General features: G+C 44.8%; 1 protein-coding gene across 3 annotated transcripts in view; it reads left to right on the top strand.

Moving 5' to 3' along the window:
• The window catches only part of BDNF (brain derived neurotrophic factor), a 50,795-nt gene that overhangs the window by 16,388 nt on the left and 20,370 nt on the right, over positions 1 to 14,037 (top strand). The window contains exon 1 of one of the 3 annotated variants that reach the window (XM_069091339.1): positions 7,202 to 7,388. The exons of the other annotated variants lie outside the window; for them this stretch is intronic. The gene's annotated coding sequence lies outside the window, so the exon portion shown is untranslated. Of the gene's footprint in view, positions 1 to 7,201; positions 7,389 to 14,037 lie in introns of those variants that run through there. 3 annotated transcript variants of the gene reach the window in all.

Raw genomic sequence — 14,037 nt, 5'->3', positions numbered from 1 at the left:
CACCAGCGATTGACTTGTCTGCAAATGGCCATTTAAGCCTCAGTTTCCTCATTTATAAAATGAGGATAATAATAATAATAACTACTTTACAAGGCTGTGGGGATAAATTAAATAAGATAGCATATGTTTGCAAACCTTAAAGTTCTATATAAATTCTGGCTATTAGATTATGATTGTTGTTATCTCATTGGAAAACACTTTCATACTCATCTCATCTGATTCTCTGCATAAGGGAAGGATAGACATTGTCCCCATTTTATGGATGGGGACACCAAGACCCAGAGAGGTCTCGCTGTGGATCACCCCAGCTAATTAGGGGCAGAAATAGGTCACCTGGCCCAGGGCTTTTCCATCAAGCCATACTGTCTACAGGCAGAACTTTTATCTTTTCAAACTAAAGGTTAAAGAATGGGATTTTTGTCTGTTCGCTGACTGTGGATACCAGATAAAGAATATTATAGTTATATCTCAGCCTCTTACCTTCTTTCCAAAGCAGGCTTTGGCCAGGGAAAGTTTCCTGTGCATAAACTTATGTATAGGAACAATAATCCTCCTCTATCTACCCTAATGACCAGGCTTCTTAACACTTTATTTAGAAGCAAGGATCCTTATGGGTCACTCCTGCTCATGGGGACAGTAAGCAGGACATGGTGTCTAGAGAACAGAAGAGATGATGGCCATCTCCAAGTATCCAAAGGCCTCCCTGTGGAAGAGATCAGACTTGCTCCGCTTGGCCCCAGAGAGCAAGAAGAAGGATGGGAGTACCAGTTAGAGATTTAGAGTTGGTGTCAGGAAAATTGTCCTCAGAATTAGAGCAATTCTTCAAGCAGATGCTTCATCTGTAGGATTTCGTAGAGAAGATACTGTAAAGAGGGTGCGGGCTGGATTGGGCAGCCTCTGAGATTCAGTGAGTCTATTGGAACATTCCCAGTTCATGTTACACCCTTGTGAACAACACCAGAATTCAGTTTGATTAGATTCATTGGAAGGTGGCCTCCTCTTCCCCTTGTCTGTCCAGCTCCCCAAATCCTACCCGTCTTTCAAGATCTGCTTCTTCCAAAAGCCCTTTCATGACCATTTAGGACCTCACTCATCTCCCCTTCCTGACCTCTACACACCCAAGATTTTTCTACCATGCAACTCAGTACAGTCCAGTTTGTTTTATTAGCTCTGGCCATCTTCCCTACTAGCTCATAAGCTCCTGGAGGGCAGAAACCATATCATAAGACCATAGGACTTAGATTTAGCCCAATTTTTTTACAGATAAAACTGAGGCCTAAAAAAAAAAAAAAAAAACCTCTCCTAAAGTCACACAGCCAGTAAATAGCAGATAGAGGTTGACCAATTCCAAATTCAGATCTGTCCCCACTACACACCCTGCACTGGGCTGGATGAATGATAGTAATAAATGCTCAGTTAATACTCAGTTGATTTTTATTCACTTATGCCCTGGATGAGAAGGATACTAGAGACAAGGGAATCACTTTAGCCAGCAGGAAGTTGACTATACCTGGTTAAAGGTCCCCAGTCAGAAATGAGGCTGGGTTATAGGTAACTATAGATGGGCCTCTTGACCGCCAGCATACAAGTCCCAGCCACTGGCTGACATTGTACTCCTCATAAATTGTTCAAAGGGCATTTTGGGTCATAGGTGCCAATAGATGGGTGGAGCAGATGGACATGCAACACAGCCACCACTCCTTAGCCTTCCTTGAAAATTAATCCCTATAGCAGTTTTTTAGTTTTACATGATACCTCTTGGAGGTGGTGTGAAGCATTGGAAAAAGTAATGAATTTGGAGGCTGAGGAATCCTAGGCGTGGCCCCTTACTGCCTCTTGGACAAGTCACTAAACCATTGAAACTGAGCCTCAGTTTCCCCTTATGTAAAATGAGCTGGTTGGACTAGATTCTTGCTCTAAATCTATAATCTCATGACTTCATGAGTGCAGAAATAATATCCAGATAGCGTCTGGAGTTTGGGTTTTCCAGTAGCAAAGGAGAAAATGACCAGGTCTCCCTTTCACCCATTCCACGGAGAGCAAGAACACAGCTAGTTATGACCTTCAGCATGACTTTATAATGACAAAATAAGTTCTATCACACCTTCCTCCCTGCTATACCATGCAAAGCCAATTATTTCAGTCCTTTCACTCTATGCTCACTTAAAAAAAAAGTGTTCTATTTTTTGAAAAGAGATATTACATCTTTGATGTTGGGAGCTGCTTCGCTAATCTGAATCCTTGGCCTCCAGAAAATAGACTGTGGAGTTGTCTGATTGTATGCCCCTGATGGGTATCAGGGCAGAAAATTCTTTTCCCATGAAAGTCATTGATGGAAAGGTGAGGGTATTGGTTCTTTCCGGAGCCGAATCCTGTAGTTTTCTTGTAATAGCAAAGGATCACAGTGAATAGTTATAATGAAGATGCCTTCGATTGTAGAAACACATTTAAAAGTTTCCCCATGAATTTATTACTGTTCTTCTGTAAATGGGGAACGCTTTTAAAATGGTCTACCACATTCTATGTAAATCATTCCTTGGGAAGCAGTGAGGGGGGGACTCTGGGGAGCATACTTGATTTAGAGTCCCAAGGCTTGGGTTCAAATCTTGGCTCTGCTCCTTGCTCCCTGCATGATCTGGGACAAGTCACCTAACTTTTCTGAGCTTCAGTTTCTGCATTTGTAAAATGAGAGGGTTGCAACTAGAGGTCTTCCAGCTCTAAGTCTGTGGAATATATTCTGGCTACAATGGTCTCCTTATTCCCTGTTTCATCTTTTTTCTCCGTCCCTTTCATAGGCTGTTCCCTGGCTCCCCAATACTGGAATGCTGTCTTCAGCTTTTGCCCCTTGGGATCCCTAGCTCCCTTAAAGACTTATTTCTAAATTCTCTCCACCATCTTGGTTCTGCCCCCTATTTCTAAGTTTAATAAGCAGTTTTAAAACTTCAAATGAAATGTAATAAAAGGTCACAGGTTAAAGCGCCATCTTCCATTTGTGTGTATTAAAAATTTTGTTTGTTGATAATTAAGTTCATAATGAAAAAGAAAATTTCATTGAAAAAAAAACACACCCTGGTTCAGAGGCCCCCCTCCTCTTCCCCAACACCTTTCCCGATCGCTATTTTTTCTCCTGCCTTTCTCGGACTCACCCACCAAAAACATTACTTTGTGTATAATCTGGATTTATTTGCCCCTGTGCGTGAGGTTCCCCCCCACACTGGAGTATAATCTTGGTGGCCCAAGCTATGGCATTTTTATTTGTATCCCTGCCACCCGGTACAAGCCCTGGCACCTAGCGGGCGGTTCAGAAATGTTTTGCTGGACTGAATTAAGAGAATTACAAGAAGGCTGGGGATCACGCATGTTTGGCTGGCGGGGTTCTCAGAGGCAGCAGATCCAAGCCTTGGGAGGCCCCCGGGCAGGGGCAGCTGGGTCGCGCTGATAAGTGGCCCGGGAAGGGCCTGGACCCCGGAGTCGGGGCGGCCCCCAGGGGCCGGTGGGCCGTCTCCTCCTGGCCAGGGCCCGTGCTGCCCAGTCCCGGCATGCTTTGCTGCAGGTGGGCCACCTGGCTGGATCTCTGAGTGCCTCCTGCCTCCAGCCTCGGTCACTTTCAGCTCCTCCAAGTTCTCGGGTTTCCTGGTGAGGCTTCTAGGGGTAACCCTCGGGCTCGTGCCCCGCCCTCCGGGCTCCTGGCTCCCCTGGCTCGGGGTGCAGCCCAGGGGCAGAGAGAAGGGAGATGAGGAAAGAGGCTCGTCCCCAGGTGTCCCTTGTGCTGGCAAGACCAGCCAGTAAGACGAGCGGGGTGTGGGGGGGCCCCGGCACCCCCTGCGCCAGGCACCAATAAAGACGTTGCACACCAGGGCGGTTAGGTGAAGGGAGTACCGGCCCTGGAGTCAGGAGGACCAAAGTTCAAATTCGGTCTCAGACTCTTAACACACACACACACACACACACACACACACACACACACACACACACACGAACAATCCCTTAACCCCTAGGCACCTCCCCTCCCCCCACCAAAAAAAAAAAGACGCTGCACACCGGAGGTCCTCCTCAGCCCCTCCCCCCCAGCAGCGCCTCTCCCTCCTCGGCCCGTGTGGGAGCCCCCCAGTCATGCTCAGCTTCGTGTGGGAGAGGCGCAGCCCCCCCCCCCCCCAAAAAAAAAAGCTGCAGGCGGCTCTGCCGGGGCCGAGCCTCCCTGACCCCTCCTCAGGGCCGGGGTCCAGGGGACGTCCTCCAGCCATGAAGGGGCGGAGCAAGGGGTCTCCTGCTGGGGGATGCCCTCAGGACGGACGCTTGATAGCAGCGTGCCTGAAGGCGCGTGGGGAAGGGCGCCCCAGAGCCCCGGGCAGCGGGCACAGCAGCCCTCCTGACCCAGAGAGGAAAGGGGCCGGGGGCGGGTTTACTGGCAAGCTTCCCCCACCCCTACCTCTGCCTCCCGTGGTTCCTGATGGGGGAGAAGGATACCCTCATTAAGCTCCAGCTCCCCCTGTGGCTGTGTACCCCACTGTAAAGGGAGGGCCCCTTCCCCCCCCCTTTCGTGGTGGTTTGTTTCTAAGGGGCCCCTGCAGGGTGGGGGAGCGGCACCAATGACCTGAGCTCAAATTCTGCCTGGGTTACTTAATGTCAGGATGGCCTTGAGCTAATAACTTCACCTCTCTAGGCTTTAGTTTCTGCATCCGGAATAAAGATAACTAGCACTTATACAGTGCTTAGAGATTTGCAAAATACTCTGTGTTGTGTGTGTGTGTGTGTGTGTGTGTGTGTGTGCACCTACACATGTATACACACACATAGCCCTATGCCTACATGTACATGTGCATGGGCGTATATATATGTATATGAAATATCTATAATATCAATATTAGGGACCTACTGTGTGCCAGGTACTGTGCTTAGCGTACATGTATATGCGTGTTTGTGTGTGTGTGTACACATACACACATTCACTCCCATGCATTGTATCTTTGTACATATGTATAGGGATAGTTATATAGACACATCTGTTTATACATACCTATATATAGATATAGATAGAAAACGTATCTATCTATACATACTTATATATGGCGAGAGAGACAGAGAGAGATCAATAGAATGATGGGGCAGCCAGGTGGTGCAGTAGACACAGAGCCAGGCCTGGAGTCAGGAAGACACATCTTCCTGAATTCAAATCTGGTCTCGGATACGTCCTAGCTGTGTGACCTTGGGCAAGTCACTTAACCCTATTTGCCTCAGTTTCCTCATCTGTAAAATTTCCTGGAAAAGGAAATAACAAACCACTCCAGTATCTCTGCCAAGAAAACCCCCAAAAGGCATCTATCTAGATGTAGACATCTATCTATATCCAGCTATCTAGCTGTATCTAGACATAAAATCTCATTTGACCCTCACCACTTTGTGAGGTAGATGCTATTACTCCATCTTACAGATGAGGAAACTGAGGCTCAGAGAGGTTAAGCCACTTACCCAGGTTTACAAAGTTTGTCATTATCTGGGGCAGGATTCAAATTCAGGTCTTCCTTTGCAGTGAACTAGCTTTGTGGTACTGGTTCCCACCTCTATAAAATGTCGATGCAGTCTGCCATTCCCTACTGCACAGACTTCTTCAGAGGGTCAGTGGAGATGATGGTCCTGCAACCCCTTTCCAGTGAGATAGTGACAATTGCTAGTATTTAGGTAGCTCTTTAAGGTATTCAGAGGTTCATAATATGTTTTCTCCTTTGAGCCTCCCAACAATCCTGCCAGAGTCAATGCTATTATTAGTTATTATTATTAGTTACCCCATTTTATAGATAAAGAAACAGGTGGAGAGAGGTGGCACGACTTACATGCCCAGGGCCACACAGTTCGAAAGCGTCTGAAGCCATAATAGTGGAATTCAGGGTTTGCTGACTTAAAGTCTCGTGGGCTATCCATTCCACCATCTGGTTGCCTCAAAATGAGGTGTGTAAACCAGGGAGGGGGAGATGTAAGATGTCCTCAGAAGTGTGCTATCCTATGATTTCCCACATCACAAACAGATTTAGCAGAAAAACTGCTCTCTCTTGTATCAAATCATGGATGGGGATGAGGGGAAGGGGAACGAGAGGTCGTCTTATCTCCTAGAAGCTTAGGCACCAGAGTCAGGGTCAGGGACAGATTGGGCCAGCGCAATGGCACGTTGGGTTAATGCCCCAGTGATAGCGGCTCATTCTCTTGACCGCTCTTGGGTCTTGCACTGGGAATATGGGGCAATTCCAAATGCCGGTGCAGACATCATTTCTGATGGAAATAACGCCTCCATGCCATGGCCTTTCCCTGGATCTGGTGACATGCATGAAATGAACCCGAGTTGCCACTTGTAGAATTACCTGGAATGGAAAGTTGAAAATGCATCCATTATTCACAGAACCATCAGCCCTGGGACTGAAGGGAAACCAGCATTCATCTGAACAGAAGGGAAATCCTTAGGGGATAGGGGTCTGCAAAATTCTTCTCAAGCAATTAACATTGTTCCCAGGGCCTGAGATTAAGGGATTTAACCAAAAATCACAGTGTAATTGGGGATTGCATCCTGGACTGTTGGGGTTGTGCCCTGCCGTCTATGACTTTTCATTCTTTCCATGATTTGTAATTATTTAATTAGGGCTCTGCTTTACAAGATAAACTCATCAGCCCATTATGCAATTTAAACTTTGAGTGGTGACATTGTCAAGTTAAAGGTTTTTTTCTCCTTTGTGAGTTGCCCACAAGTTTTCTGAGCAATTATGGTAAGGTTGGTTATCATGGGCCAGCCAGAGGATTTATGGCCATGATAGGATCTTGGCACATCCAAAAACATAGTTCGGGCGTTCCTCAGATAACTCTGGTGATTCCACTTTGGGAGGCCAAGCCCAGGATCTCAGTCTTGCCAAGTGAGAGCCAGCAGGCCCTGTTCAGAAAAATTCCATCTTGTACAATTTCCGAGAAAAACATGACCTTCTGGGTCAGGCCCGAGGGTTGCCCAACCTTTCTACCTTTGGCAACCCCATGATGGCTGCCTTTATTTTCCTCTCTGGACTTTTACATCCTGAGGAGCTGCTTCTCCTCCCCTTCCTCCTCCTCCTCCTCCTCTTCTTCCTCCTCCCTTGTCCAACACAGCCTTCCTGAATTGAGCATGCACACAAGACAGACTGCCAGAGGGTGCCTGACATGACACACCAGTGACAGATACACATTCTTTTTTGTTAATACTTGTGAATGCCTTCATAACAGGCATTTCCAGTTTCTTCCTCATGATCACCCCAGTGGCTGCTGCCCTGGGAGCCTGCTTCCCCTGAGAGGCCAGCCATGGGTGCCAGCAAAATGTTTTCCCATTTGTGTGGACGTCTCCTCACCAGGTTCACGTGACCAAAGCCTCAGCAAAGGTATTTTTTTTTTCCGTGTCAGCTCAGTTTGGCTTTTGGGGGTTGGTCTTTCCTTTGTTCTTCTTAGAGGAGCATGGTGCAGTGGACAGAGTGCTGGATTTGGAGCCTAAAAGATCTGAGTTCAAATTCTCCATCTGATGCTTAGTAGATTTGTGACTTTGATCTCACTCTCCTATCTATAAAATGAGGGGAGTGGGCTAGATGGCCTCCCATGTTCGTTAGGGCTCCAGATCTAAGATGCCATGATCCTGAAAGACCAGGTGGGTGAATAGTCAAGAGTCCAGTTAAGGGGAGATCCTCCTTTTTGAAATCTACACCTTACTGGTGTCCTACCTTTGAAATCTTTGTTTCATTAGCATTCTTTCTAGGAAAGTTTGTTTGCCAGTTTCCAAACTAGGCTATTTACTCTTGGATCAACTATCAGAAATGCCCCTTGGGATAAAATGTGGGATTCCAAGAGGCAGTTAGTGATGTCCCTGATTTCTTTTTTTGGTCAGAACTCAGCCATGCAGACTTGTGTCTTCATGAAAACAGCAATAGAATGGATCCCAGGAAGGGTGGCCCAGGAATCCAGTTATCCGGGCCAATGGCAGCTAAGTGTTGTGTGCAAAGGAAAGTTAATGACATGGTTATAATAAAGGCATAATGGTGAGTGTATCTCCAGTGAAGTCACTCTTACTTGAGAGCAGTGTGTGCACACCCAAAATATTTGGGTAGGTATGGACTCAAGTATGATACTGTAAGATGAAGTAGGAAGCTTGAAGGGGTAACATATTAAAGAAGGAAGGGAGGAAGGAAGGAAGGAAGGAAGGGAGGGAGGGAGGGAGGGAGGGATATTCATTTAGCACTTGGTATTTGTCTGTCATTATGCTAAGTACTGGGGATAGAAATACATAAACAAGACAGTCCCTACCCTCAAGGACCTTACATTTTTGTGAGGGAAGCTAGCTCCATATAAGAGTAAGGGGGCCAGGGAGTGGTATCGTGGGTGGGATGTCTTAGAGATGATAAATAGATTTTTAGCATGGATTTGTTTGTTATTCAAAACGCTAGAGGTAGAAAGAATACGTGGGGACTGGAGGGAGGGGAGTGGATGCAAATGGCTAGAGCACAAGATGATGAGCAAGAATACCCCTGAAGATTAGTGAGAGTTGGGAGGATAAACAAAATCATGAGAGACCTTGGGATCAAATTCCATCTCCAGTGTCCACCATCTTTGGTAACCAAGGACAAATCATTTCATCTCTCTGTTGGAATCAACTTACAAATTAAGCTTCCTATGGATTGCCATTGTGTTAGGATTTGGTCAAATGAATAAGGCAGGGACAGGTATACCAGGCATAGACCATAATACAACAAATTTACATTATAACAACAACAAAGGGGAGAAATTTATTATTATTCCTTTCTCTCAGATTTCCAAAGTATCTTTGAAGGCTTCTTGTTTTTATTTTTGTTGATAACTGATTTTATCTGGGTGGTAGGAGTTCCCAGTGTGGAAATACCCTCCACTAATTCAAATTGGAAGACATGGAGACATGAAGTAGCATGCCCAGGTGGTAGGTGGCACAGACAGGATTTGAACTCCAGTTTCTCTAGCACCAAGAATGTCCCTTAGTGCAAAATAAAGTTGTTGGTCCAGAGAATAATATAGCATCTAGAAGAATTAGTATTTTTTTTTTAAAAAGAGGCATTTGGCTATTATCTGGCACATTGAGGGTCACATGACTGCCTCCAGTTGGGGAAGCAGTATTTATTAAGTACTTCCTATTTGCTAGGCATTGGAGACTAAAGACAAAAATTATATAGTCCCTGAGGCTAAAAAACATCCATTCTACTGAGGGTAATAATAGGGACATATTACATAGGTAAATTCTCTCTTCTTTTTCCTTCTCTATCTCTTTCTCTTCCTTCCTCCCTGTCCTTGTCTCTCCCTTCCTCCCTTTCTCAGTCTCTCTCCCTTCTTCCCTTTAACTCTTTCTCCATTTTTTCTTTCTAGCTATCATCTATCTACCCACCCACTCACTTATCCATCCATCAACCTATTACCTTTCTATGTCTATCCAGCCATCCACTTACCCACTCATCTCTCCAACCATCTATCATCTTTCTTTCATCTATTAATCAATATTTCTATCCATCCATCCACCCATCTATCTTCCTTTCTTTTTCTTTCTTTTATTCTTCCTATCTCTCTATCCATATATTTTAATGTCTATGTTTATGTTTGGACTGGACCTTTGATTTCATTGGTATGAGTTCCTTCCTCTGAGGAAACTCTCTTTACCAATGTAGATCAATACCTGCTCTGCAATTAATAAGCTTAGAGAGTTGACTGAGACGCTGAGTGGTGAAGCAACTTGACCAGGGTCACATAGCCAGTTTGTGTCTAAGAGATTCAAACGCTGGTCTAGAAAGACCCCTAAGAGCAGCTCTCTATCCACTCTCCCACATTGCCCCTTTGTATGTACAGGATACATGAACAGGAAAGACAAAGTAATTTGGGTGGGGAGAGGCACTGGCACCTGGAGGGATCAGAAAAGGCCTAAAGGGTGGGAAGGAGGTCTTAAACTTTGAAGGAAGCTCGAGATTGGGAGGTCAAGGGGCAAAGGGAATACATGTATACAAAGACATGAAATCAATCAATGGAAGATTGTGTGTAGGGACCTGCAAGTATATGTCCTCCTCAGTCTCTCTCTCCCTTCCTCCCTGTATCTCTCCATTTCTTTCTTTCTAGCTATCATCTATCTATCCATCCATCCTGGATGAAACTACATGGACATTATCCAATATGCGGTCTTCCATCACCCAAGATGTTAATATTTTTCTTGCATCTTAAGATGGTTCTGGGGGGGAGCTCAGCTTTGTCAGTAAGGTCCACATGGCTCATTTATCCACAGGACCAGGGAGCTTGGGGAGTTGTGCTGCCCAGAACTTCAAGCCCCTAGAACTATAGGCAAGGGAAGGACTGGGGAGAGCATTCATTTGTTTACCCTCCTGCATTAACTACAAATAATGAGCACTTCCCTGGGCTTTACAGTAATTAAGAGAAATTATAGCATTGGATGTAAAAATAACCCCAAGGACAACTGATGGATATGTTGAACCACCAGCTTCCTCCATGTGTTCACAAGGTTAATCCTCGTTAGCTCAAGGAACATTAAGTCTCTGCAAAAAAGGGTTGCATGTCCACACATGTTTTGGCATCTACCCACACACTTGTGTAAGACAGTACATCAGGACCCAGACAGCCATGGTGCGTGCCTTTGTGCTTCAGTAAAATTGAGCAAACAGATCCCAGAAAATGGTCTCATAAAGTTGAGTGATGGGAACTAATACTCTCTCCATGCTCATTTTATTCCTCTATGGTCTGTTTCATAGAAATGAAAGTTCTATTCCATTTGCCCTTCAATATACTTTCTCTCTCTCTCTCTCTCTCTGTTGTGTGTCTGTCTGTCTGTCTGTCTGTCTCTCTCTCTCTCTCTCTCTCTCTCATTGGCTTCCTTGACAACTTTCCTGTCCTATCTTTTGGAATTATAACCTTGTGCATTCTTTGGTAGGTGTGTCCCTTTACCAGGAGGGAAAATCCACTCCATCATTTAGCTATTTTCTGATCAAATAAAGTTGAGACATGCCAGTCTGCACCTTAAGTTGGCCTAATTGTGTGCAGATTCATTTTCTACAATGGAAATTGTCAGAGATAACTAATTAACCACAGGAACAAATTGGCTATGGAAACCTGGAGAGCCGGCCTCTGGAAAAATTGGGAAGGGCATGGCTTTTAAAGTGGCTCTGTTATCCATTAAGAGAAGGTGTTTCTGTGATGACTGTGGTTAACAGCCTGGTGTGGAATGGGCTCACACAGTGGGCCAGCACTGCCCACCTCATCAGAACCTCCTAAAACCCTCCAGTACTGATTTCAAGACAACTTGTTGACAGAAAGGGGGCCAGCTCTGGAGAAGACTGAAACATGACGCTCTGATCTTAACTTCTTTTTTAAAAATTTTAGCAGGCTTGGCACTCTCCCAAGCCCCATATAATGGCAAACTTCCTTTCCTGAAGGGGATTCCCATTATAACCTAGGTCTAACCCAGCTATGAAGGTTACTGCCTAATAGGGTACCCTGTCCCCTCCCCTTAAGTGTGAGTCAGCCTTACATTTTTAGGCTCAAAGCATGTTTGTTGGAGGGTTCTGGTCCTTTGAAGATGGTGATCGGGCACACTTTCAAAATAGATCCATTAAAGGGGTGTGTCTTATTTCCCAGTCTACTTAGGGATAGTACAGGTGATGGCCTATGGGGAAGGGTGGGGTGGGACAAGGAGGAGTTGTATTACTTGGGATGATACAGGAAAAAAGGTAGACTGAGGCCCCTGAATCTCACCTATATGGTTCAGTGGGAAGAGCATTGATTCTAGAGGCAAGGCACAGGATTTAATTCTCACCTCTGGTTAAAAAAAACAAAAAACAAACAAACAACCTGCTCAGGCCTCAGTTTCCTCATCTGTAAAATCAAAGAGTTGGAAAATAGATGGCCTTTGCAGCTCATTCCTTCTCGAGATCTATGAATTTATGGTCCTGTAATTTAACAATAATACTTTCAAGGAATTAAAATAAATAGTTTACTGAACCTGAAGGCAAAAAAAAATTTAAAACCCCAACCCTGGGTTCCTATCCTTCCTCAGATAAGGTGTTAGCTGTGCAATCCAAGGCAAATTGCTTAAACCCTCTGAGCCTCTGTTTCCTCATTTTAAAATGGGGCATTTAAAAAAAAGGTCTACCTCACAGGGTTGCTATGAAGCTGAAATGAGATAATGTCAGTAAGGTAACTTTTAGTTACCTTATTAGTAACCTTTGTAAATCAGTGAGTCAACAAGTAGTTATTACGTGTCTATTGTGTGTCAGACCCTGGGCATACAAAATAAAAAATGAAATAATCCCTGACCTCAAGGAAAGGACATTCCTCAGGGAAGATAACATACATCTACACACATACAAGTATGCAAACTGTAAAATGCTTTATAAATTTAGTTATTGCTATTACTGTTATTATATTGTTTCTCTTACTGGATGACTTATTGGCTCCTTGAAATTCCACCATGCCAAGACTCCACTGTCCCAGAGTCCTCCCCTGTCTCCATCGGCAGCCCTTGTTAGTTACCTTGTTAGAGCCCCTTTAGGTTCCTTGACGCTGCCACAACCCCTTCTTTGCAGGACTGGGATCGAGAAATATGATCAACCCACGAAAAGAAGTTCTTTCCAGAAGGTCAAACCCATGGTGGTGCAGGGAGAAAAAGAGCGTGTTGCATTACCCCAACAGAGGCATAATGCAACAATTTGGTAGTGGCAATAGGCCCTAGACTGTGGCATCACAATCTCCTTGGAGTTTTCAAATTCCTCATTTCCTGTTTTAATGAAGAGGACAGAATCAAACCGGCAAAAACAACTTAAAGTATAGGTAGTACTTACTCCAAGAAGAAAACTAGATTAGGCCCTCAGCGGGATGCAGAACTAAGGTATGGTCTCTTTCCCTAACAATCTTAAAGTATATTAAGGTGACAAGAAACCAATCAGACCAGAATACATGACAAGTAGAATAGATGACTAACTTGCTGTTTCGGGAATACAGTACTCCATTTTCTGCCTTTGCTCTGACTCTTCCCCACGCTTGGGATGCTCTCCTTCCGAGAATCCTTGGATTTTTTTTTCAAGACAACTCAAATGCCACATTTTTGCCCCTTGAGATTGGTTATCCCCATCTCAGCCAGGTTGAAAGTGCAATGGCCACTCATGGGCTCCATCCCACTGCTGATTGGCATGAATCCTGACCTATTCCATTTTTTGACTTGAGCTAGTTTACTACTCCTTTGGCAGCCTTAGGACCTTCCCCACTTTTTACCATGTGGGTGACACTTCGTATGACACCCAGTCAGCTTAGGTCACTGCAGCTTAGAACTCTGGAGTTCAATTACCCACTAGCCTCCCCAGTTGTATCTGACTTTTTGTAAACCTGTGAACCATAACACACCAGTATTGTCCCTGGGGGTTTCTTGGGAGAGATGCTGGAGTGGTTTGCCATTTCTTCTTCAATGGATTAAGGAAAACAGAGACTAAGTGACTTGTCCAAGGTCACACAGCTAATAAGTATCTGAGATCAGATTTGAACTTAGGTCTTCCTGATTCCAGGCTCAATGCCCTATCCCCTGGAACCACCTGGCTTCCTCATAGCCTCCTCAGTAGCAGGGATTTAAGGTGTGTGCTCCTAAGCCCAGCTCAAATGCTACCTTCTGCAGGAGACCTTTCCCTATTCCCTCCTAGCTATTAGAGCCTTCCCCACTGAGATTCCTTTCCATTTACTCCATATATATCTTGTATGGGTCCATTAATTTACATGTTGTTTCTTCCACTAGAATGTAAACTCCTTGAGGACAGGCTGCTTTTCCTTTTCTTTGCCTCTCTAGTGCTTTGTACAGTGCTTGGCACATAGTAAGTGCTTAATAAATTTTATTGATTGATTCATTAGCAAAGTATTAGTGAAATATCAAACCAAGTGCTATATTTGGCCTGAAGTGGGAGGACACTACTGATGGGGGCTCAGGAAAGGCTTCATGGAGAAGGCCACATTTGAATCGGATATTAAAGGGTAATGTAC

This window comes from Petaurus breviceps, unplaced genomic scaffold, assembly GCF_028583685.1.
Source record: "Petaurus breviceps papuanus isolate PSGF00001 unplaced genomic scaffold, PetGlider_PUasm1.0 188, whole genome shotgun sequence".
NCBI lineage: Eukaryota > Metazoa > Chordata > Mammalia > Diprotodontia > Petauridae > Petaurus > Petaurus breviceps.
Note: the sequence above shows the minus strand (reverse complement) of the source record. Positions and strands in the feature narration are given on the sequence as shown.